The sequence below is a fragment of the Rutidosis leptorrhynchoides genome, chromosome 1, assembly GCF_046630445.1.
Source record: "Rutidosis leptorrhynchoides isolate AG116_Rl617_1_P2 chromosome 1, CSIRO_AGI_Rlap_v1, whole genome shotgun sequence".
Classification (NCBI taxonomy): domain Eukaryota; kingdom Viridiplantae; phylum Streptophyta; class Magnoliopsida; order Asterales; family Asteraceae; genus Rutidosis; species Rutidosis leptorrhynchoides.
Genome location: NC_092333.1, coordinates 508,705,143 through 508,732,456, shown reverse-complemented (window position 1 = coordinate 508,732,456; position 27,314 = coordinate 508,705,143). Strand labels below are relative to the sequence as shown.

Sequence of the window (27,314 nt, the reverse complement as noted above, 5' to 3'; positions counted from 1 at the left end):
GATAAGTCACTATCAAGGTAATACATCCAAGAGGAATCATACACTTAATGCATATAGTACTTGTATAGGATGTTGTGTATCTTTTGCAGGTATTAAATGAAGTAAAGAGGCCAAAAGAATCAGGTTTGAATGGATTCAAACAGGCATACATCGGCTAGGCGAAAATGACCAGACAACGTGCGGTCGACCCACGGTCGACCGTGGGCTGAGCCGTGGCAACGACTATTTTTTTGTCTCTCACTATAAATAGCAAGACTTGGAGAGATTCAAGGGAGACTCTCTTGCATGCTTCAAATCTAGATATATCAGAGAATCACAAGACCTTCATTCATATATATGTTTGTGATTAGCAAGAGAGATATTCTATAATATCATAAATTGTAGAATTGATGTAAACTTACTTTTAAATTATTATATTTGTGAGTTTACTTAGTGTGATATTATCCTTTGAATTGTCTTAGGAATATTATACTAGAAGAGTGAATCTTGTACGTTGTAATAGAAGCAAAAGCTAGCTTAAGGATCATCATCCTTAAAAGGAAGTACGAGGTTGAATAATTCCATTGGGAATTAAGCAAAAAGAATTAGGAGGTTGATTTATTTCATTCGTCTACAAAATTTATGTAAAAAATGTGTGGTTGAAGCGTTTTAATTAATAATATGTTCTAGTACGGGGTTTTACATTGTTTAACAAGTAACATAGCGTACAAACCGCCATAAAGTTTGTTATCCTCCACTCAATTGCTACTTGTCGGTGGTCCTAAATAATCTCAATCAAGGAAATGGTCATCGACGTGTTGCGGCGGAGAAGTACTGTATTCGATATTGTTACGATTTTAGGTGTGACAAAAAGTGCAAGCAATTTAGTTAATCGCTCTCTGAAAAGCAGTCAAAACATATAGCACTCCTTCACAGACTGTCAAACTACTATATTCACCGTATATGTATCTAATATGGGAAAAATATGAGAGATGAATTTGGCAACTGCTACCAACAAAAGCAATAGAGTAAGAAATTTGAAATTATCATTCAGCCATGAATATTGTAGTAGGCCAACTTGAAGGAAGTAAGTTTGGCTCTCAAACAACAAAAGATACATAATGCAAGGCAGCAAGTAGAAAGCTCAAATATGACGATATATTAACCATAAGGGTTAAGGCTACTCAAGGGCCATATACTTTTTATTTTGTCCCGATGTAGTCCATATACCAAAAAAAAAAATTAAAAATACTATTATAGGCCATAAACTTTAAAAAAGTGTATCGATGTAAACAAAAGGTAACATGTTACCGGCCAAACAGGTCACCTTTTGTTTACATCAATACACTTTTTGAAAATATGTGACCTACATCGATACATTTTTTGAAAGTATGTGAACTACATTAGTACTTTTTTTTTATATAAAGCTTACATTGGAACAAAAAAAAAATTATACATTTTTGAAGATCAACCTACAAAATCGATCAACCTTATTTATCAGGTCAACGGTTTACATTAACACATTTTTTTAAAGTTTATGGCCTATAATAGGATTTTTTTGATATATGGACTGCATCGAGACAAAATAAAAAGTATATGAGTAGCCTTAACCCTAACCATAAAGAAGAGGAAATCAAACATACCTATACCAAGTTGAAGTAACCACAAATACTAAACTTATAAGAGCAGCAACAACTTGCAATAAAAACAATGTTATTACAATCCTCTAAATTATGGTAAAAAGAGGTAACACCTGATAAAAAAAACATGAATTACGTTAAAGATGACATAAAACAGTGTTTAACAACTAATCGAAATGAATAATAAACAACATGAATCAGTTTAAAGATCACATAAAACAAAGTGTTCAACAACTAATCAAAACTTAATGTGTTAAATCCAAAGGAGAAGCAGATACACCATCAATGAAAGATAACCAATCGAAGCAACATTTCTTACAATATTACGACACCTCATGCACGGGAAATGGTGGGGCCTTTCCTATATCGGACCTTTGAATCGAGGGTCGATTACACTTATTCACTTACCTCCTATGTTTTCTCCGCATCCGGATGCGCTTGTGAAATTTTCCAAATTGTTGAGAAGTCTGTGGACATGATTAGCGTATGTGAATGCCATTGGTCTGGAGTAGTTTATGTAGGCCAGTGTTACCAAATTCACCTATAGCAACTTCATTTTTACTTCAGTTTTTTTCCTAATGTGTTTTTTTCGGTAGATGTTCCCTGAGATTGCATTTTTGTAAATCACACCGCTTGAATATGTACTTTTCATCGTCAGTCAGACGAAGCAATTGAGAAAAAAACAAGGCTTGAATAAGGTATGTTCATCAAGTAAAGATTTTCTTGTTTTTATCGATGCAGTTAGGTTTTATATTCATTTAAACATTTTATATTTACATGTTATATACCGTCTCTGTGCCATCGCAGTTCTGTTTGATTTGGTTATAAATTCATATTCAGTTTGATGAGTCTTCATCCTCAGTCGAACCAAAACTTGTTGCAATCGGAACTAATCTTTTTACAAACAGAGCTAACTGATTCAAAACACGACTGATTTAAACACATGTCAACACATTGATTCAAAAATAGAGCTAACTGTTATTTAAAAGGCCGAATTATATCTGAGAGTAAAGCTCATATAGTTGATCCGCCTGTATCAAAAATTACTCGTGATGTGGATTGAAACACAGAAGAGAGATGTTGAAATACCACCTTCAACGTACCCAAGCCTATATGAAAACTTCAACCGACAAACACTGAAGAGATGCTGAATTTTTTAAAACTTGACCCTTATTCCAGCACGTATTGGGCCAACAGCTTATACGTTGCAATTACCCTCCACAGCCAAGGTTCACCCGGTGTTCCATGTCTCTCTTCTCAAAAAAGCCGTTGGTACTGCTCTAGTCAAAACTTCTCTTCCTCCAGGGTTCGAAACTGACCCAGCTGAACTCACACAGCTTGTTAAATGTTTAGCCACTCGCACCATCACTAAGGGAGATGTTAAAACTCTAAAATGGTTGATTGTTGATTCAATGTCTAATGGCCCTGGACATTCACACACAGTTTCAGACTTCTGGGCTTGAGGAGAAGCCTGTTTCTTCATGACACTGGCGTTGATAAGAATATAAGCCCGTTAACTTTGTCATCCAGCCCAAGCCCAAGTAGGACCAATCCAAGCCCACCACATGGAAAGTCTACCTAAATAAGGAAACAACAGATCAAGGGCTGAGAGATTAATTAGTCGGGTTGAGATTATTTAGTCTGTTATTTACTTAATATTCTGAATTTTGTTATCCTTCTATATATTAATTAAATATTGCACTTTCCTTCCATTTCTTCATTACATCATCTTGAATATTCTGCTGTCATTATTTACATTCTATCATATGCTCTAACTTAAAGTATATGATTTTAATCTGAAAATAAGTTACGACGAAGCTATCACAGAGAAAGCTAATATTATTCATTCATCTTTAAAATGATTATTATACATAGATTTAGTTTCTCCTCCGGTAACCGAGGGGCCTTACCCATGTGTCCCTCCTCATCCCGAATCGCTCAATGAACCAATCGTGATACCTTTGAGATAGAAAGTTCCCCAAAAGAATTCCAATTACCAACCCACTCACAAAGCCCGTGAATATGACAACCCAATCGATTATGTCATTAGGGAGGAAAGACTCATAATCATCCCTCGTTTGGGTAACTGTTGGTGTCCTTGAACCGTGACAGTCGTTGGATAATGGTTGTCCACACAGTAGTGGATTACCCACATAAGAGTAGTTCTCAAATGTATTGAATTGTTGTCCTGTTGGTACGCGCCCTTTAAGATTGTTGAACGACACGTTGAACATGGCAAGAAAGCCAAGTTGTAACAATTGTCGGGGAATTTCTCCCGATAGCTTGTTATGGGAGAGATCCAAAGATTCAAGATTTATCAGATTCCCCAATGATGGTAACACATAACCTGTAAGATGGTTGTTGGAAAGATTCAAGGATTCAAGGCCATGAAGATCTGAAAGTGACTGTGGGATCTTGTTGGAAAATGATCTGATGAGTCAAAATGTTTTTGCAGGAGTTTAGAGTCTGAATGTTAGAGTCTGGAGTTGCAGAATCTGTTGTGGTCAACGGTTTAATTACTTGATAATGAAGCTATGGGAATTCTGGAGATCTGGATAAATATTTAGAAGATCACGTTTTGATTTGATATTATCTCTAGAAGATAAACACTGATTTGTTTAGAATATTAATAAGTTTAAGTTTATCTTTTCCTATTTTCTAGTCAAGTAGTTTTGGAAACCAAATCATAAAGATTTGGTTTATCTTGTATAAATAGGGGTACGATGATTCTGTATTTTGTGTCTTTTGAAGCACGAATACTTTTCTCTCTTATTCTATCAATTCGTGTTCTCTCAATTTCATGTTCATATAATTCTTATTTATTTTTTATTGAGAGTCTTGTGTTCATAATCAAGTTATTGTGAACTAATAACTGGTATCAGAGCGGGTTTGGTGTAAATCCAACTTGGTAATCTTAAAACGATCCATACTTTGATTTAAGATGTCTACCAGTTCCATCCCAACTCCAGTTATGGCTGGAAAAGGTGTGCCAATTTTCGATGGCACAGACTTTGCAACTTGGAAGCTAAAAGTTCTATGGTTTCTTGGTTCGATTCATGAAGATGCTGAACAAGTTCTTACAGTAGGACCTATTATACCTGGTACAATGGTTGAAGCTGTTCCTGATACAAGTACTGCTGCTGCTCAACCTGCTTATCTTCGTGAAAAACCAAGAGATAAGTGGACAGAAGCAGAAGCCATAAAGTTCAAGCTTGATAGCAAGATAAGGAGTATTATAGGTAATGGTGTTACTGTTCCAATTCTCAGGAAGATCAGTCACGCTAAAACTGCAAAAGCTATGTGGGATCTCTTGCTCAATGATTATGAAGGAGTCACAGTTGTTAAGACTCAGAAGAAGAAGAATCTGATAAGGTGTTATGAAAATTTTGCTGCTCAGCCTAAAGAATCCTTGAGTGATCTTCATTCAAGATTTCAGGTTCTGATTAATGATCTTGAAAGTGTTGGTGTAGAGAAAACACAACAAGTGTTGTGTCAAAAATTCATTGAATTGCTACCTTCAAACTTTGAATCTGTGATTACATCCATGGTAATCAGTGAGAAGATAGACAGTTATGAATTGAGTGAATTGTTTGGCATACTGTCAAACTTTGAAGAATCACAGTTGAAGAACAAGATCAATGCTAAGAAGGTGGTTAAAGATCCAGAAGCTGCATTAATAGCTACTACTAAGAAGAATAAGCAATTATTCTCAAGTTATTCTAGTAAGGTTGATTCTGAAAGTGATGAGACCTCTGATGATAGTGATTCTGATGAAGATGAGGAGATTCAAGATCTGGAAAGTCAAGTGGCTCTTTTGACACAAAGGATTGAGCAGAAGAAGTTTAGTTTTAAGAAGGGTAAAGGCAAGAGTACATTTGATCCAAAGAAAGCTAAATGTTTCAAGTGTGGTAAGGTAGGTCATATAGCTGCTGATTGCTGGTCCAAGAATGAAGGAGGTTCAAATTTCAACAAACCAGTTGACAAAGCAAGAAAGTACAAGCTCAAGTACAAGAAGATGAAAAGTGAAGCAGAAAAGTTGAAGAATAAAGAACAGGAGAAAGCATTGTACACAGAAGCATGGGAAGATGAAGATTCATCATCTGATGATGAAGAGGATAAGTGTCTGATGGCTATAATTGAAAAGGATAGTGGTTCTAGCAAGTTTGAGGAAGATTTAAAAGCTATTGAGAAGATGGATAAAGACTCTACTTGTAATAAAGGTTCTGCCTATAAGGTACAAAACTTTGTAAACTATCTTGATAATGAAAAAGTGAGAATGTTTCAGTATTTGTTGCTTGATTTCAATTGGTGCTTAGAGGATAGTGACAGGTTAAGAACACAGATCTTTGAGCTTAAGAACACCATCAAAGATAAAGATGCTGAAATTAAAGTATTAAAAGAATGTGAGGTAAAACTTGACACATATAAAATGGCATATTCAGAAGAAACTAAAAGGTTAAATACTGAATTAGAAAGATCAATTAAAAAGGCAAACCATTATGAAAATATTTGCAAATCTTGGTGTGTTTCTTCCAAAAAGAATTCTGATGCTATTGCTAAACAAATTCCAAATGATGTCAAAGCTATACTTGGTGAAAACTACACATTAGATAATAATGTGGAAGTTGATCCTATTATATTTAAGCCTGACATTTTACCAAATACTTTTGTAAAATTTGATGGTGAGAAAAAGATTTTAACTAATGCTTTTGTAAGATCATCTGAGTTTGTAAAATCATTAGAACCTGTTAAACCTTCAGAGACTATAATTTTAGACTGCAGAATCCATCAGAGTCTGAACTATTGAAACCTTCAGACTCTAACAGTTTAGTCTCTAAAAGTGAAAGTGTATGTTCTGACCTAGTATCTTACACCCAAGAATCAAGTAGCATAAGTGATACTGAATCGTCTTCTGATAGTGACACTTGTCCAGATCCTAAATGGTCAACTAAAAGAAAGTCAGAGTCAAAACAAGCTAAGACTATAAAAAAACTAAAAAATAGAATTTCAAAGCTTAATGAAAGATTAAAGGGTCATGAAAAATTCTCAAAATCATCTTGTTTTCCTGAAAATTTTAAAAAGGTATGGAAACCTAAAGTTTGTGAAAATAAAGGTGGTTTAAAAACAGTTGTGGATAAGTTGATCTGGATTGGTAATAAAGCTTTTGTCTGGAGGGTTAAATGCACTCCATCTGAACCCACTGCAAAGTGGGTTCCCCCTAAGATTTAATCATTTTTCTTTTGCTTGTGTCTTGTGTAGCAGGGTAATAAGTGGTATTTAGACAGTGGTTGCTCAAGACACATGACTGGATGCAAAGAGCATCTTGTAGGGTTTGTAGAAGAAAAAGGTCCTTCTGTGAGATATGGTGATAATTCAGTTGCAAAGACTATTGGTTATGGTACTGTTATTGCTGGAAGTGTTTCATTCAAGAAAGTTGCTTTAGTTGAAGGGTTAAAGCATAATCTGCTAAGTGTAAGTCAGATTGCTGATGAAGATTGTGAAATCAGAATAAGAAAGAAAGCTGGAATTATTTATGATCCAAAAGGAAGACCAACTCTTGTTGCCTGGAGATTCCAAAATGTGTATATGCTGGATTTGGATTCTGTTGATTCTGAAATTGAAACATGCTTGTATTCTCAAACTGTTCCAGAACTTAATTGGCTTTGGCATAAAAGGTTATCTCATCTGAATTTTAAAAATATTAATGAGCTTTCCAAAAAGAAGCTTGTTAGAGGTTTGCCTCAGCAACTTTTCAAGAAAGATAAACCTTGTTCTGCTTGCATAATGGGTAAACAAACCAAAACAAAGTTTCCCTCAAAATCCCTAGCCTCTATTAGTGATCCACTTCATATGCTTCATATGGATCTATTTGGTCCAATGAACACTAGTAGTCTAGGTGGGAAAAGATATACTTTGGTTGTTGTTGATGAGTATTCTAGGTTTACCTGGGTTATCTTTTTAGCTGCAAAAAGTGATGCTCCTGAAGAAATCATTAATTTAATCAAGAAAGAGCAGGTTCAAAAAGGTGTTCTTGTTAAACAATTGAGAAGTGATCATGGCACTGAGTTCAAGAATGTTACTCTAATTGAATTTTGTGAAGAGTCTGGAATTGGTCAAAATTTCTCTGCTGTTAGAACTCCACAACAAAATGGAGTTGCTGAACGAAGAAATAGAACACTTATTGAAGCAGCCAGAACCATGTTATGCCAATCAAATATTGCACTCAGATTCTGGGCAGAAGCTGTCAATACAGCTTGTTATACTCAAAACAGGTCATTAATTGTGAAGAGGCATGGCAAAACTTCCTATGAATTGTATCATAAAAAGGTGCCTACTATTCATTACTTTCATGTATTTGGATGTAAGTGCTATATTTTGAATCAAAGGGATCAGCTTGAGAAGATGAGGCCAAAATCTGATGAAGGTGTGTTCATTGGTTATTCTTCTGTTTCTAAAGCTTATAGAGTGTATAATAAGAGGAGAATGAAGATTGAAGAATCCATTAACGTTTCTTTTGATGAAAGTCCCATTGAAATGGATCAATCATCTAGTTTTGAGCATTCTGCACTTGGTGAATTGTCTAATTTAATTTCTGGAAACAGTGTTCAGACTCTAGATTCAGAGTCTGAGACAGATGAATTTAATTTGTCTGGATTGAAAAATTCTGCAGATAATGCTCTCACTGAAGAAGTTCAACAAGAAGATGAGCCAAGTGTTACTCATGAAGATGATCAACCTTCTAATACTACTTTGAATCCTGTTGTTCCTATCAGAAAATCTTCTAGAAATATTGTTATTCCAAAGCATCTTGAAGAATATGTTGTAGATCCTACTGGTTTACCTAAAACTGGTTCTTCATCTCAGACACCTGTGTCTGATTTTGCAATTGCTAATTATTGTTTCTTCTCAAATTTTCTTTCACTCATTGAACCCAAAGAAGTAGATGAAGCATTGGCTGACAATGATTGGGTTGAAGCTATGACTGAAGAATTTGACTGAGTTTGAAAGAAATGATGTGTGGGAATTGGTTCCAAAACCTGAAGGTAAAACTGCAATTGGTACTAAATGGGTTTACAGAAACAAGGTTGATAAAGATGGTATTGTGGTTAGAAATAAAGCAAGACTAGTGGCTCAAGGGTACAGACAAGAAGAAGGTATAGACTATGATGAGACCTTTGCTCCTGTTGCTAGAATTGAAGCAATCAGATTGTTTCTAGCATATGCTTCAGATAAAGATTTTGTGGTGTTTCAAATGGATGTAAAGAGTGCTTTTCTGAATGGTATATTGCAAGAAGAGGTGTATGTAAAGCAACCTCCTGGTTTCAAAAATAAGAAGTTTCCCAAGCATGTCTACAGATTGAAGAAAGCACTGTATGGTCTGAAACAAGCTCCCAGAGCCTGGTATGATACTTTGTCAACATTTCTTTTGGAAAAGAAATTTTCTAGAGGAGCTATTGACAAAACTTTATTCATCAAAAAGGAGAAAGGTGATGTGTTACTGGTTCAAATTTATGTTGATGACATTATTTTTGGGTCTACTAATCCAATTTTGAGAAAATGGTTTTCAGATATAATGTCTAAAGAATATAGGATGAGTAACTTGTGTACTTTAAACTATTTTCTTGGGCTACAAATTAAGCAGAGTCAAGAGGGTATTTTTATTAACCAAAGTAATTATGTTTCTGATATGCTTACCAAATATGGTTTTAAAAATTGTTCCTCTTTAAGAACCCCAATGAGTATTTCTGAAAAACTTGATAAAGATGAATCTGGAAAACCAACTTGTCAATCAACCTATAGAGGTATGATTGGATCTTTGTTATACTTAACTGCTAGTAGACCTGATATAATGTTTGCTACATGTATGTGTGCATGTTATCAGTCAGATCCTAAAGAGTCTCATTATAAGGCTGTGAAAAGAATTTTTAGGTACCTGAAAGGTACTCCTAACCTGGGTCTTTGGTATGCTAAAGACTCAGGGTTTGATCTAATTGGTTACACAGATGCAGACTATGCAGGTTGTAAGTTAGACAGAAAAAGCACATCTGGTGGTTGTCAATTGTTAGGTGGTAAATTGGTGAGTTGGTCAAGTAAAAAGCAAAATTCAGTGGCCACTTCAACAGCAGAAGCTGAATATGTAGCTGCAGGGAGCTGTTGTGCTCAATTGCTTTGGATGCAACATCAACTATTGGATTTTGGATTAACTTTAACCAAAACTCCAATCATGTGTGATAATGAAAGTGCTATTGCTATTACTGAAAATCCAGTGTTTCATTCCAGGACTAAGCATATAGAGATCAGGCATCATTTTATAAGAGATTGTGTTGAGAAAGGCAAAGTGGTGTTAAAACATATTGGCACAAAAGATCAACTGGCAGATATTTTTACTAAGGCACTTCCTGAAGAGAGGCATTTTTATCTTCTTGAAAAACTTGGTATGCTAAATCCTTCAACATAAATGTTGACAAGTGAAGATACTCTCTAATTATGTTGTTGTAAAAAAAAAAAAAAAGGTAGAGTCTGATTTCCAGAGTCTGGATGACGTCATGTTTTCCAGAGTCTAAGGTTATTTACTTTCTTTTGTATTTTTGTGTATTTTTATTTTGTTTTAAAAAGAAAAAGGATTATTTTAAAAGGGATAAACGGTAAATAAGTTGGAGGGTTAAAAGTAACTTTTTGAAATCTTGTTAGGATATAAATATCCCTCCATCTCTCTTCATCGATTTCAATTTTAAAACCCTAAATCCCTTTTACGTTCTTAACTTCAAAATTCCCCCAATTTTACTGCAATTTTCTTCGATCAAGCACAATGGCACGCACAAAGTATATTCCTTTTGTTCTAGTACCCACTCCAAACATGATCCGAGCTGTGGAGATCAAAGCCAACAAAGATGTTATGGTATCGGTGAATAATCGAGTTGCTTGCGACACTATTCCAGAGAATTTTGTGAATGAGGGCTATGAAGAGTTGATTGAGTTCATGCATAATCATCCACTAAGGGAAGCTTTCTTCAAAACGACCACAATGTATCCTGAATTGTTAGCTGAGTTTTGGTACACCTGTGTTGGTAATAGGGAGGCAAGAACGCTTACAGGGACATACAGGAATGGTAACAACACTCTTGTCCTTACTGAAAATCATCTAAGGTTAGCTTTAAACTTACCAATGCAAAACGATTATGTTAGAACAACTTCTAAATCAGTTGCTAGGTTAAGCTTTAATATGGTTGGTCAACAATTGACCGATTCAACTGTTAAAACAAGTATGTTTTCACCTCGTTGATGTTTTTATTGTCTAATGTTGTAAGGAGTTTGAGTTTCAAAAGTGGTAGTTTGACTGAAATCAATGATTTTGAGGCTTTCTTGTTTCATGCAATTGTTACTGGGAGGAATATAGATTTTGCCAGGTTGTATTTCAATGAGATGTTGTTGCTAGCTGAAAGAACACCAAGAGATCATAATGTTCCATTCATAAGGATCTTAAGTTTGATGATAGAACAGGCTATGACTCCTAATTTGTATGATGGGTTAAGGGTGTTCAGGGTTTATGAATTTACAGCTGTTCCTGAGTGTAGTACAAGGATGTTTCATAATCACATCAACAACAATGAAATTGGACTTACTCCAGCTATGCTTCAGTGCATCAACAATGGTCAACCAGCTCAACCTGGTCAACCAGATCAACCTTTAGATCATGAGCAATCAGGGTCTGAAGGGGAATCACATGCAGGGTCTGATCATCCAGGATCTGCGGGTGATCAAAACATTGATCAACCACTTATAGAATCTGATCATTCTGATTCTGCCCCCCCCAGTTACTCCACCACACAATGTTCAACAAACAGAGCAGGCAAAAGGGATGGATGAGGAAATCCCACTCAATTCAAACCCACCTTCTCCCACTGCTCAAGAACAAAATTCTTCATTAAACAACCTTGTGAGCTCACCAGCTCATACTGAGAATATTCACATGTCTGCAAACCTAGTTGTTCCAGCACCCATAGATGCACATCAAACATCTATTTGGCAAGGTGCTGCAAGTACAACTCCACCACCTCTGCTAGAGGTTGGTGAGGGGAGTACTTTAACCCAGCCTGAACCTACTAGGATAGTGAGCTTGGATAACCTCATTACAGTTACTGAGCCAACCCCCTCAGATAACTTAACTCAAGTCCCAATCCTGGACTTATCAAACCAAACTCAAGACCAATCTATGGCTAAACCTACCTCAGACATCAGTCTGCCACCTCTCTCTCAAAATGTCCAATCCTTACACATTCTTGCACAGGCTGCCAATGCTTCATTCAGATCACAGGATGAAGTACAGGTCTCAAAAGCTTCTTTGTCCAAGGATCACCCTACTTCACAACAGGAAGGTGTTGAGGACATACAACCTTTATCAATCACAACTGGTTCTACATTGCAGGCTGAGGCACTAGTCACAGAGGTTGGCTTATCTCAGGCTTTGACTTCTATGGCTAAGAAGTTTGATGACAAGCTTCTGGGTGTGCAGTCCCAAGTTGATAAACTCCATTCTAATTTGGTTTCTCATGATTAGGTGTTGGAGGTTAGAAGGTTGGTTGGGAATGTGCAGGGTTCTGGTGATGTAGCAAGTTTAACAGTTATTGGTGATAGGTTGAGTATTTTGGAGAACAAGATGCAAGGTGTTGAAGAAGTTAAAGAATGTTTTGCTGGTTTTGCCTCAGATATCAAGTCTCTTAAGGATGATCAAGCTGAAATTTAGAGGTTCTTATCTGCTCTCTCTCATGATGATGTCAAAAAGGGGGAGAAGAGAAAGAGGTCATCAGCTGAAGGTGTTGAGGGGGAGTCTTCCAAAAGGGCTCATATTGAGGGGGAGTTACAGGTTGAGGGGGAGAGTAATGATGGTGAAAGAATGGAAACTGAAACTGAGGTGAGGTGATTGTTAATCAAAATCAAGTTGAAACTGGAGTTGTTGATGTTTCAATGGTTGATGCTGGAGTTATTGCTAGAGATGTTGGTGTTCAAGTTTCTCAAATTCATGATCAAGCAGTTGTTGCATGTGTGAATCAAACAGGTACAGATGTTGGTACAAGTGGTGGTGTTGTTCAACCAAGTGATGATATACAGGTGAATGTTCAAGAGGGTGGTGATGGCAATGATCAAGAAAATGTTGTTATGGTTGCAGCTGCTCAAGACAAATTGAGGTTTTTAATGAACAAAAGATTCAGGTTTAAGAGGTATGAAGGAGATGTAGTTAATGTTGAGATTGTGAAGTCAGAAACTGAGGTGAATTTGTTGTTGACTATGACTCATATGTCTGATAAAAGAATAAAGGTGAAAGTGAGTCATATTATGAGACTTGGTTTTTGTGAGTGGAGAGGTTTGGCAGTTTGTATACAAAGATGTGAAGGAGATAAGGAGATTGTTGATGAAGTGTTCAAGAAAGTGTGTAATTTAGTTCATCTTGTTTTTGAAGAAGGATTTATCAGCTTGAAGGATTATGAGGTTTTATGTGGTATGTTTAATTTGGAGATGAAAGAAAGAAGGTTTAGAGGTCATGTTGGGAGATACTCTGTTCCAGAACATTTGCAGTTTATTGATGAAAGCTATGTTGAGTATTTGGATGCCTTAATGATCAAAACGACTGGAAATCTAAGAATGCTGATTAGAGTGGATCAGTTTGAAGGTGCAGATATTAATTTGTTGCTTGGATTGTTGACCAGGTGCACAACTGAACAGACTCATCCTTTTAGAGTTAAGTTATTGAAACACTTGCAGGGTAAGTTGCCCATGTTGAAGAAAATGAGATATATGAAGAGCAAGTGTAAGTTGATTGAGAAGGAGCTTACAAAACTGAAGGAGTATAAGAACATGTAGTTTTGACATCATCAGATAGGGGGAGATTGTTGGAAAATGATCTGATGAGTCAAAATGTTTTTGCAGGAGTTTAGAGTCTGAATGTTAGAGTCTGGAGTTGCAGAATCTGTTGTGGTCAACGGTTTAATTACTTGATAATGAAGCTATGGGAATTCTGGAGATCTGGATAAATATTTAGAAGATCACGTTTTGATTTGATATTATCTCTAGAAGATAAACACTGATTTGTTTAGAATATTAATAAGTTTAAGTTTATCTTTTCCTATTTTCTAGTCAAGTAGTTTTGGAAACCAAATCATAAAGATTTGGTTTATCTTGTATAAATAGGGGTACGATGATTCTGTATTTTGTGTCTTTTGAAGCACGAATACTTTTCTCTCTTATTCTATCAATTCGTGTTCTCTCAATTTCATGTTCATATAATTCTTATTTATTGTTTATTGAGAGTCTTGTGTTCATAATCAAGTTATTGTGAACTAATAGATCTCTCCTTCAAAATTGTTACAAGAGAGGTCAATTGCGGTAAATATGCTTACAATCTTTGGGAACTCTGTTTTCACACCTTTGTTGACTAACGTCATTGAGTATGGAATCTGATTCGGTGCATATCTCAATATGGAAATCTCAAATCCCATAGTAAATGATTTACCATCATAAACCGATTTCATCGCCTTCCAAATCTTGAAATACTTATCAGGTAGTTGACCACTGAAGCCATTATTTGAAAGGTCCAAGATTCGTAACTTGGGGAACTCGAAACTAAAAGTCGATGAATGTTGAATTGCACCGGTAAATCTGTTGGACCTTAAGATAAGCACTTGAAGTTCTGTAAGAGTTCCTAACCAAAATGGAAACACACCCTCAAAAGAGTTATCTCCAATGTTGAAAACTTCCAAATTACTACAATTAGCTAATGATTTGGGCAATGGACCCGTAAATTGATTTTCACTCAAATCAATCATCTTCAACTGGCTTTCATGTGTAAAGATATTCGTCATGGTGCCATGAAATTTATTATGTTTGAGATCCAATATTATCAAGGATTTGCTTAAGTTGCCTAAACATTCGGGAATAGTTCCATTGAAGCTGTTAAAAGACAAATATAGAGATTGAATGGATTCCAATTGACATACCAATGGTGGTATCTCTCCTATCATCTTATTGACCGAGATGGAATAATAACGTATGGTCTTCGGAGGAATTGGGAGTTGCCCTCGTACCTGGTTATTATCGATAAGAAACGCTTCCAAACGAACCCAAGGGAGAAAATGAGGATGCCGATGAAATCCAGTGATAAAGTTGTTTGAAAGATTAATAATATACATTGTTTCTTGATTGTTGTTTAAAATCCACGCCGGTACGAGACCGCCAATTTTGTTGCGGTTAAGAGCTAATTCCACCATTTTATTTTGGAATCGGAGGAAGGAAGGGAATTCGTGCAAGTCACATGACATCAGTCGCAATTCTTTAAGTTGGGGTAGGGAGTCAACGGTGTAGTTTCCGGTGGTCACAACTGATATTCCTTCTAAATCCAAACTTTTGAGTATGTTGAGTCCTAAAAACGTGTCTAGGCCAATCGTGCCGTTAAAGTTGTTTCCACTTAGCACAACACCGTTTAGGTTTTTTAAGTTGGAAAAAGCACTTGAAATGGTTCCGTGCAATTGATTATCATGAAGATCTACAATTATTAGTTGGGTGAGGTTCATAAATGAAGATGGGATACGACCAAAGATGAAATTTTGTGCCATTAAGACAACATTAATTTTGGTTAAGTTTGCAAGAGAGGGTAGGATATCTTGGTATAGGTTGATACGGTTTAGATATAGACTTTCAAGATTGGTCAGTTTTCCGATCCAACCATACTCGACTCCCTTTTGAAAATTGTTATCACTAAGCTCTAGAATTATGAGTTTCGACAGACTTGCCAATGAAGGAAATGGGCCAGTGAAATCGTTTCGCCTAAGGCTCAAGATTTTGAGGCGTGTCAAGTTAGAGAGTGAACATGGAATGTTACCCGAGAAGAAAGAATCACCAAGTACCAAGTCTTCCAAGTGATTTAGGTTGCTTATGGATTCTGGTATTATCCCATAAAATCGTGTTGTTTGCAAATCGAGGTGCTCGAGTAAGGTGTTGTTATGAAACTCAGGCAACGAACCGGTGAGGTCGGGATTTTGGGCCAAGCTAAGATATTTCAGCTTCGGTAGGTGAAGTATTGCTACTGGAAATATTCCTTGAAGCTGACAATCTTGGAAATTGATCGACGTCAATGAAGAAAAATTCACCAAAAAATGTGGTACTGACGAATTGATGCTCACCCATGTGAGATCGAGTTTGTCGAGTCTAGTCAAGTTTTGCAACACGCTTGGAGTTTGAAGCTTTAGTGAATTCAATGATAAATCCAAGAAAGACAATTCGAGTAAATGTGAGATTTCATTTGGGATTTCACCACTGAATCCAGAATCATGTAGATCAAGGATTCTTAACTGCTTTAGGCGAGCAATATCAGATGGAATTTGAGATTCAGCGAAATTGTTCATCGAAAGGTTGAGCTTTTGAAGATGAAAAAGGTTGAAGAGAGTACTATTAGATGTGATAGGTCTATGGATCAATCTTTCGCTCAAGTCAAGCTCGATCACATGACCTTCATTTCTGCTACACACCACACCATCCCACGAACAACAATCAGAACCGTTGTCTGACATATTGTTGGTTGTGGGTCTTCTCCAAGAGTCTAACTTTTGAAACCCATATAAAGATTTATTGTTAGCTTGATGAAGAAGGTTTTGCTTAACTTGAAACAAAGCTAAACACTCATCATCATGGCTTATTGATGATGATGATGCAGCGGATGTGATGAGGATTAATAAGAATACAAAGGAAATCATAGGCATTGAGTTTAGAGCCATGAAGAGATACATGATAAGTTTTCCTGATGTACAATGTTTCTTTGTATATATATATATATAGAGAGAGAGCATGCGTGTGCTTAACGTTCAGGCATATTCAAATAATACATGAACAACGGTGTAATTATAATTACCATGTCGCCAGTTTCGATCACATATTTACATTGCAGTATATATACCGGTCACATCATAGATACACTATTTATAATTATATAAGTAACTGGATACATCCCATAGCCATTGAAATTTTAATAAATTACACAAAATTTCAAGTGAAGTTTGGACTTTTTCAAACATTGAATTCCTTAAATAACCCGTTAACTTGAGTGTGATAACTTTGGCTTTTGAGAGGTTTTTGGGGATTTTGACAATAACGTGACAATGTCAGTTTTAGATATTGTGTCATGATGAGTGTTGGAAGCTTCAACGAGCCCAACACACCCACTATAGAGGACCTAGGTTATACTCACTCACTAGACCAACACTTTGACGTTGATTAGCCTTTAATTTTATGAATCCTTAGTGCACAATAATAGTGAGGCGACAGTGTCGGCCATATATAATTCAGGCGGTATAACCGACCATATATCACTTAGGCGGCAGAGCCGACCATATAATAAGAACAACAAAAGTGCACTAAGAACTTAAACACAAAATTAAGGCTTGATCGGGAAACTTAACAAAAACACTTATATTAATACAAAATACAATTACAATATTACTTACCTACAAGTTTTTCTTCTCTACTCACACTCTTCTCACTTCTTACTTCTTCTCTACTTCTCAACTCATTCTTTTCACAACTTCCTCATAACTCTCACTTCTTACTTCACTTACTCACACCTTACACACAAATGAAATCAACACCCATATTTATACTACTCCATGGAAACTTCTACACACTAGATTTTTCCATGGATAAATATCTAGATATTTTTACCACATAAAAATATCTAGATTTTTTCATTTTAACATCTAGATTTTTCTTCATATATATATATATATATATATATATATATATATATATATATATATATATATATATATATATATATATATATATATATATATATATATATATATATATATATATATATATTAATATCTAGATATTTCTTTTTTACATTTTAATATCTAGATATTTATATACATTACTAATTCCATATTATCTAAATTTGCATTGTATTTTAACATTCCCCCTCAATGCAAATTTTCTTCCAATGATGTCTTGCAGACCATTCCAAGTGCTTTTCTGAATTTTGTAAACTTTGGTTTACTTAGGCTCTTGGTGAATATATCTGCAACTTGTTCATCTGTCTTTGTTGGCACCATCTTGATCTCCCCTTCAAGGACCTTCTCGCGAACATAGTGATAGTGTACTTCTATATGTTTTATTCTTGCGTGAAAGACTGGATTCTCTGCTAGACGTATAGCTGATAGGTTATCACAGAAAAGCTCTACTTGATAGTCTGTTGATTGATGAAGATCTTCCATTAGTTGTTTTAACCATGTAATTTCTTGTGTTGCTGATGATGCCGATCGATATTCTGCTTCGGTGCTTGATAAGGATACAGTTGGTTGTCTCTTGCTGCACCATGATATTACTCCCGATCCAAGACTAAACATGTATCCAGTTGTTGATCGTCGTGTATCATAGTCTCCAGCGTAATCAGCGTCACAATATCCAGTCACGTGACATTCTTTTATTTTCTTGTACAAAATGCCAAAGTTAATAGTGCCTTTAACATACCTTAAGATGCGTCGTACAACATCAAGGTGAGGCTTCTTCGGATTGCTCATGTATCGACTAACCACTCCAACTGCATAAGATATATCTGGCCAGCTTAGTGTGAGATAAATAAGACTTCCGACTATCTTTCGATACATGGTAACATCTTGAAGACTTTTTCCTTCATCTGCTCGTAGTTTTGTATTCGGATCCATCGGAGTTGAGATAGGTTTGCAATTAAGCATTCCGTACTTTTGTAAAAGATCTCGCGCATATTTCTGTTGTCCCGGAAATAATCCTTCTCTTTTCTGCTCTATTTCGAGTCCAAGAAAATGTTTGAGTTCTCCAAGCTCCTTCATATGAAATCTGATAGACAGATTCTCTCTTGTTCTTTGGATCTCCTCATAGTGATCTCCCGTGATGATTAAGTCATCCACATATACTAGCACTATGGCTAGTTTTCCTTGATCTTGTTTCACAAATAAACTAGAATCTGAAGGAGCAACTGTGAAACCACTTTGTACTAAAAACTAGCCAATCTTCCCGTACCAAGCTCTTGGAGCCTGCTTCAAGCCGTATAGCGCTTTCTTTAATTTGCAGACATGGTCAGGATGAGACTTGTTCTCAAAGCCTCTTGGTTGCTCCATATAAATTTCTTTGTCAAGTTCTCCATGTAAGAAAGCGTTCTTGACATCCATCTGCCACAGCTTCCAAGATTTGCTAGCAGCTAAAGCTAGTAGAGCTCGAATTGTTGTGATCTTCTCCACTGGACTAAACGTTTCTTCATAATCCAGCCCATATTGTTGAGAAAAACCTCTAGCAACAAGTCGAGCTTTATACCTTTCAATGGAGCCATCTGATCGAGTCTTCACCTTGAAAACCCATTTACAAGATATTGGTTTTACATCCTTTGGCTTTGGAACTAAGCTCCATGTCTGGTTTTCTTTTAGTGCATTAATTTCTTCTTCCATAGCTTTCTGCCATTCTCGACTTTGTGCTGCTTCTTCATTAGTAGAAGGCTCAATAGGTATTGATTCATCCACATGAGCAGCATTGGCATACCTGGGATTAGGTTGCCTCGGCCTTGTTGATCTCCGTAATTCTTGGACATGCTCCTCGGCATCCATTTGGCTTGGACGAACCTCTTCGGATGTAGATTCATGTACCCCAGTTTTCCATGGACTCGTTTCCTTAGAGTACGATCCATCTCCTTCTTTAATTTGATCCGTTATGTGCTCTTTATGTTCTTCTTTCTCTTTTGAAACTTCTTCTAATCCATGAGATTCTGGAAGCTCTATCTTTTGAGGTGACCACCATGAAGAAGCTTCATCAAATACCACATTTCTTGAAGTATGACACTTTCCAGTATTTGGATCACAACATCTCCATCCTTTTCTTGATTCATCATAACCGACAAAAATGCACCGAATTGCCTTCTTATCAAATTTGCTTCGTAGATGATCTGGTACGAAGACGTAACATACACATCCAAAAACCTTGAGATGGTTGACGGTTGGCTTGATCTTCCATAATTTTTCATAAGGTGAAATATACCCCAACTTTGTTTGTGGGAGTCTGTTAATCACGTAAGACGCCGTCCTCATACATTCGGCCCAAAATCTACCTAGTACATTCTTACCATGAAGCATACTTCGACAAGTTTCGGCAAGGTGGCGATTCTTGCATTCCGCCACTCCATTCTGCTGTGGAGTATTGGGGCAAGTTAATTACCTTCTGATCTTGTGCTTCTCAAGATAGATATTGAACTCGGTTGATAAATATTCTCCTCCATTATCTGTGCGTAAGCATCGAATCTTAGTATTGAGCTCACTTTCTACCTTGTTCTTGAACTCTTTAAACTTCTGAAAAGTCTCCGACTTTTCCTTCATGAAGTAAACCCATACATACCTTGAGAAGTCATCAATGAATGTCACCATATATTTCATACCTCCAAGTGATGTTTGTTTCACTGGGCCGAAGACATCTGAGTGTATGAGCTCTAGTGGTGTCTTGGACTGATGCGCTGACTCCTTGAATGGCAATTGGTGAGCTTTGCCAAATTGACATCCAGCACATATTGTATCTGTTCGGATATCAATTTGAGGAAGCCCATTTACTATGTGTTTCACCATCATCTCCTTTAACTTGTTGTAGCCCACATGCCCAAGACGTTCATGCCAAAGATCAGCCGTCTCATTCTTTCGAGTCTTATCGACATATGCCGTTTCAGCAGATAGTACATAGACCGACTCTATTCTTCTTCCTTGCATAATTGGATTGTCAACCACCTTCACTCTCTTGAATATGAACACATCTTCTGGTCCAAAGAGCACATAATTCCCTTCTGCTGTCAATTGTGGTACTGATAGTAAATTCTTCTTTAGGCCAGGGACAAGATACACCTTCTCGAGTTGGAGCTTATGAGAGCCGCCTTCATTTGGAATTATTGTCTTTCCAATGTGAGAAATAGACAACCTTGAATTGTTGGCTGTCAACACGACTCTCTTTCCTTTGTAATCCTCCATTTCTTGCAGCTTCATCCCATCGTTGGTCATATGATTTGAGCACCCAGAATCGATGATCCAATCATCTTTGTAGTTTATTTTTGACTTTAAGGTTGCTGCAAGAGCTTGATCATCCATTTCAGCTTCAACGGAGAGTCCTGCTTCTGCATCCCATGTTTCCTCATTAATGGTTGCTTCGAATGTGACCTCTTTCTTCTCATCTCTTGCGGCGGCCACATTTCCTTCAAAATTTCGCCTTCTGGGGAATCTACAATCTCGAGCAAAATGACCCTTCTTGCCACGATTGAAGCATTCACCATTCTTTCTCTTATCATTTTCCCCGTATTGTTGGCGATGATCTCTTCTTCCTTGTTGAGCTCCCCCTGAAGCGTTGCCTTTTGATTTTGGGTGACCCTTCCACCCATATGTCTTACTTTCTTTCATCGCTTCTTGTTTTCGAGATGTTGCTTTCTTCTTATTTGTGAAAAGTGCATCTTCTCCGTCTTTTATGGTTACTTCATTCATCTGCTTGGCTAATGCCTCTTGATTAGCCAATAAATTCTCCAGCTCTATTAATGATGGTTGAGTAGGCCATCCTCTCATAGCGGCTATAAATCCATTATACTCGGATCTTAAGCCATGGATGATAATTCTGTAGTGACCCGAACTTTTCCATGTTTATATATATTAATTGAGATTGATATTTACATGATTAAATGTTTCCAACATGTTAAGCAATCAAACTTGTTAAGACTTGATTAATTGAAATATGTTTCATATAGACAATTGACCACCCAAGTTGACCGGTGATTCACGAACGTTAAAACTTGTAAAAACTATATGATGACATATATATGGATATATATATAGTTAACATGATACTATGATAAGTAAACATATCATTAAGTATATTAACAATGAACTACATATGTAAAAACAAGACTACTAACTTAATGATTTTTAAACGAGACATATATGTAACGATTATCGTTGTAAAGACATTTAATGTATATATATCATATTAAGAGATATTCATACATGATAATATCATGATAATATAATAATTTAAAATCTCATTTGATATTATAAACATTGGGTTAACAACATTTAACAAGATCGTTAACCTAAAGGTTTCAAAACAACACTTACATGTAACGACTAACGATGACTTAACGACTCAGTTAAAATGTATATACATGTAGTGTTTTAATATGTATTTATACACTTTTGAAAGAATTCAATAAACTTATCAAAATACTTCTACTTAACAAAAATGCTTACAATTACATCCTCGTTCAGTTTCATCAACAATTCTACTCGTATGCACCCGTATTCGTACTCGTACAATACACAGCTTTTAGATGTATGTACTATTGGTATATACACTCTAATGATCAGCTCTTAGCAGCCCATGTGAGTCACCTAACACATGTGGGAACCATCATTTGGCAACTAGCATGAAATATCTCATAAAATTACAAAAATATGAGTAATCATTCATGACTTATTTACATGAAAACAAAATTACATATCCTTTATATCTAATCCATACACCAACGACCAAAAACACCTAAAAACACTTTCATTCTTCAATTTTCTTCATCTAATTGATCTCTCTCAAGTTCTATCTTCAAGTTCTAAGTGTTCTTCATATATTCTACAAGTTCTAGTTACATAAAATCAAGAATACTTTCAAGTTTGCTAGCTCACTTCCAATCTTGTAAGGTGATCATCCAACCTCAAGAAATCTTTGTTTCTTACAGTAGGTTATCATTCTAATACAAGGTAATAATCATATTCAAACTTTGGTTCAATTTCTATAACTATAACAATCTTATTTCAAGTGATGATCTTACTTGAACTTGTTTTCGTGTCATGATTCTGCTTCATAAACTTCGAGCCATCCAAGGATCCGTTGATGCTAGATCCATTTTTCTATTTTCCAGTAGGTTTATCCAAGGAACTTAAGGTAGTAATGATGTTCATAACATCATTCGATTCATACATATAAAGCTATCTTATTCGAAGGTTTAAACTTGTAATCACTAGAACATAGTTTAGTTAATTCTAAACTTGTTCGCAAACAAAAGTTAATCCTTCTAACTTGACTTTTAAAATCAACTAAACACATTTTCTATATCTATATGATATTCTAACTTAATGATTTAAAACCTGGAAACACGAAAATCACCGTAAAACCGGATTTACGCCGTCGTAGTAACACCGCGGGCTGTTTTGGGTTAGTTAATTAAAAACTATGATAAACTTTGATTTAAAAGTTGTTATTCTGAGAAAATGATTTTTATTATGAACATGAAACTATATCCAAAAATTATGGTTAAACTCAAAGTGGAAGTATGTTTTCTAAAATGGTCATCTAGACGTCGTTCTTTCGACTGAAATGACTACCTTTACAAAAATGACTTGTAACTTATTTTTCCGACTATAAACCTATACTTTTTCTGTTTAGATTCATAAAATAGAGTTCAATATGAAACCATAGCAATTTGATTCACTCAAAACGGATTTAAAATGAAGAAGTTATGGGTAAAACAAGATTGGATAATTTTTCTCATTTTAGCTACGTGAAAATTGGTAACAAATCTATTCCAACCATAACTTAATCAACTTGTATTGTATATTATGTAATCTTGAGATACCATAGACACGTATACAATGTTTCGACCTATCATGTCGACACATCTATATATATTTCGGAACAACCATAGACACTCTATATGTGAATGTTGGAGTTAGCTATACAGGGTTGAGGTTGATTCCAAAATATATATAGTTTGAGTTGTGATCAATACTGAGATACGTATACACTGGGTCGTGGATTGATTCAAGATAATATTTATCGATTTATTTCTGTACATCTAACTGTGGACAACTAGTTGTAGGTTACTAACGAGGACAGCTGACTTAATAAACTTAAAACATCAAAATATATTAAAAGTGTTGTACATCTAAGTGTTGTTATAGGTTCGTGAATCAACCAGTGGCCAAGTCTTACTTCCCGACGAAGTAAAAATATGTGAAAGTGAGTTATAGTCCCACTTTTAAAATCTAATATTTTTGGGATGAGAATACATGCAGGTTTTATAAATGATTTACAAAATAGACACAAGTACGTGAAACTACATTCTATGGTTGAATTATCGAAATCGAATATGCCCCTTTTTATTAAGTCTGGTAATCTAAGAATTAGGGAACAGACACCCTAATTGACGCGAATCCTAAAGATAGATCTATTGGGCCTAACAAACCCCATCCAAAGTACCGGATGCTTTAGTACTTCGAAATTTATATCATATCCGAAGGGTGTCCCGGAATTATGGGGATATTCTTATATATGCATCTTGTTAATGTTGGTTACCAGGTGTTCACCATATGAATGATTTTTATCTCTATGTATGGGATGTGTATTGAAATATGAAATCTTGTGGTCTATTATTATGATTTGATATATATAGGTTAAACCTATAACTCACCAACATTTTTGTTGACGTTTTAAGCATGTTTATTCTCAGGTGATTATTAAGAGCTTCCGCTGTCGCATACTTAAATAAGGACGAGATTTGGAGTCCATGCTTGTATAATATTGTGTAAAAACTGCATTCAAGAAACTTATTTTGTTGTAACATATTTGTATTGTAAACCATTATGTAATGGTCGTGTGTAAACAGGATATTTTAGATTATCATTATTTGATAATCTACGTAAAGCTTTTTAAACCTTTATTGATGAAATAAAGGTTATGGTTTGTTTTAAAATGAATGTAGTCTTTGAAAAACGTCTCATATAGAGGTCAAAACCTCGCAACGAAATCAATTAATATGGAACGTTTTTAATCAATAAGAACGGGACATTTCAGTTGGTATCCGAGCGTTGGTCTTAGAGAACCAGAATTTTGCATTAGTGTGTCTTATCGAGTTTGTTAGGATGCATTAGTGAGTCTGGACTTCGACCGTGTTTACTTGAAAAATGATTGCTTAACAAATTTTGTTGGAAACTATATATTTTTAACATGTGAATATTATGTGATATATTAATCTCTTAACCCGTTTGATATTATGTGATAGATGTCTACCTCTAGAACAAGTCCCATTGACTCACCTAATAATAATGAAGAGTCAAATGTAAATTGGAATGATTCGTGGACTGATTCACAAGTTCCCGAAGAGGAACCGGAAGAAGAGTCGGAATCGGAAGAAGAATCGGAACCGGAAGAAGAATCGGAACCGGAAGAAGAAATAGAACTGGTGGGGGAAATAATAAAACGGTTAAGTAAAAGAGAATCCTCAACCAACCAACCAAGGTTAATTATGGTCAATGGTGTTTCCGCCAAGGAAGCAAAATATTGGGAGGATTACCAATTCTCCGATGAATCGGATTCCGACGAGAATTCCGATGATGTTATAGAAATTACCCCAACTGAATTTAAAAAGGCAAAAGAAAATAATAAGGGAAAGGGCATAAAAATAGAGAAATCTAATTTCAACCCCGATGAACTTTATATGTATCGTCAACCCCCGAAGTCCTTAAGTTGTAACAATGACCCGGGAACCTCTAAACCACCAGGTTTTTCTAAACCAATGTGGACAACGACGGCTCGTATTAGGGGAACATCATATATCCCTAGAAACTTGGCAAAACGAACCAAAACCGAACAAGAAGAAACGAGCGAGTCGGAATAAGATAGTTGTATTCGTGTGGTGTAATATATGTAATATAGTGTGCTTATGATTTATGATATATGTAAAAATTGCTTGTATTAATAAGTATTTTTTTTATGAATCTAACTCTTGTCTATTTTACAGTATAAAAACACAAAATGGATAGACAACCCAATATTTTAAGAGACCTACCTGGAGACATGATTGATGAAATCTTGTCTAGAGTCGGTCAGAATTCCTCGGCACAACTATTTAAGGCGAGATCAGTTTGTAAGACATTTGAAGAACGTTCCAAGAATGCCTTGGTTTATAAAAGGCTTTCATTCGAAAGATGGGGGATATCACATTGGGAAATCCATAAGTTACGATGTGTTTACTTTGACGCATATATTGCGGGGAACCCAAATGCTATTTTACGCAACGGGTTAAGAAATTATTTTGACTCAGTATATCCGAATATAGGACTTCGTGATTTAGAAAAAGCGGCTAACATGCAACATAAAGAAGCATGTTATGCTTACGGGTTAGTAATGATCGCTTCTCACCAAAGTGAGAACAAGAACATCGGGCTACAACTATTAAACAAAACATTCCCACAAGTGACGGAGTCGGTAATTGGGGTAAGAAATGAGGTTTTTAGGTTATTACGAGACTGTTGGTCATTACGTAACCCTCGTCCCTTTGACGACGTTACAACACGCTGTCTTATCAACGGCCATAACGGTTATGTTCCACAAGACCAAGGATGGGAAGTAGTCCTAGTAAAACCAGAATGCATGACTTGTTTCTGGACGTATGAATTACGTGTCTTTATTGCCTTTGCTGAACGACTTGTGTACTAGCTAGAATTATCTTCACAACTATCTTGTATCAAAGTTATTGTGTGCTATATTTCATGCTTTATGTAAAATAAGCGGTATTGTAAGTTTGTAAAATATTGTATAAAAGTTTGAACGCGAAATATTATTACAATCAGTTTTTCATATAGAATTGTAGTAGTTGAATTGTATATTAGCTACTAAGTATGAACTTAACGGGTAGGTACTACCCGAATTTAAACTTATAAAACGCTAATATGAAGAAAAAGCTTTTATAAATGAGTTCATATTATGCTACGAAATACTATTAACTACTCTTAATATTCTGTATGATTAACTTGTTCCATTTGACTATTTTGAAGGAAATGTCACCGACTACTCGACACACCGTGAATATGAATGAAGAGGAATTCCGTACTTTTCTAGCTTCAAACATAGCCGCAGTACAGGCTGCGCTACATACCAACAATAACCTTGGATCTGGCAGTACAGGAAATCGTGTAGGATGCACCTACAAAGAATTCACTGCCTGCAAACCTTTGGAATTTGATGGAACCGAAGGAACTATCGGATTGAAACGGTGGACCGAGAAGGTCGAATCGGTGTTTGCCATAAGTAAGTGTACTGAAGAGGACAAAGTGAAGTACGCTACGCATACCTTCACAGGTTCTGCGTTAACATGGTGGGATACCTATCTAGAGCAAGTGGGACAAGATGATGCGTACGCTCTACCGTGGTCAGCATTCAAGCACTTGATGAACGAGAAGTACCGTCCCAGAACCGAGGTCAATAAGCTCAAGATAGAACTTAGAGGGTTACGAACCCAAGGATTTGATATTACCACGTACGAAAGACGATTCACAGAATTGTGCCTATTTTGTCCGGGAGCATTCGAAGATGAGGAAGAGAAGATCGACGCGTTTGTGAAAGGATTACCGGAAAGAATCCAAGAAGATATAAGTTCACACGAGCCCGCCTCCATATAACAGGCATGTAGAATGGCTCACAAACTAGTGAACCAGATTGAAGAAAGAATTAAAGAACAGACTGCTGAAGAGGCCAATGTGAAGCAAGTCAAAAGAAAGTGGGAGGAAAACGGTGATAAGAATCACCAATACAACAACAGCAATTACAACAATTATCCCAACAATCGCAACATCAATCGCAACTACAACAAACGGCCCAACAACAACAACAATA

At 36.0% G+C, this 27,314-nt stretch overlaps 1 pseudogene; it reads right to left on the bottom strand.

The window, feature by feature from the left end:
- Window positions 1-3,496: 3,496 nt before the first annotated feature.
- Window positions 3,497-16,395, bottom strand: LOC139876198 (receptor-like protein 6; annotated as a pseudogene).
- Between the last annotated feature and the right edge of the window lie 10,919 nt (window positions 16,396-27,314).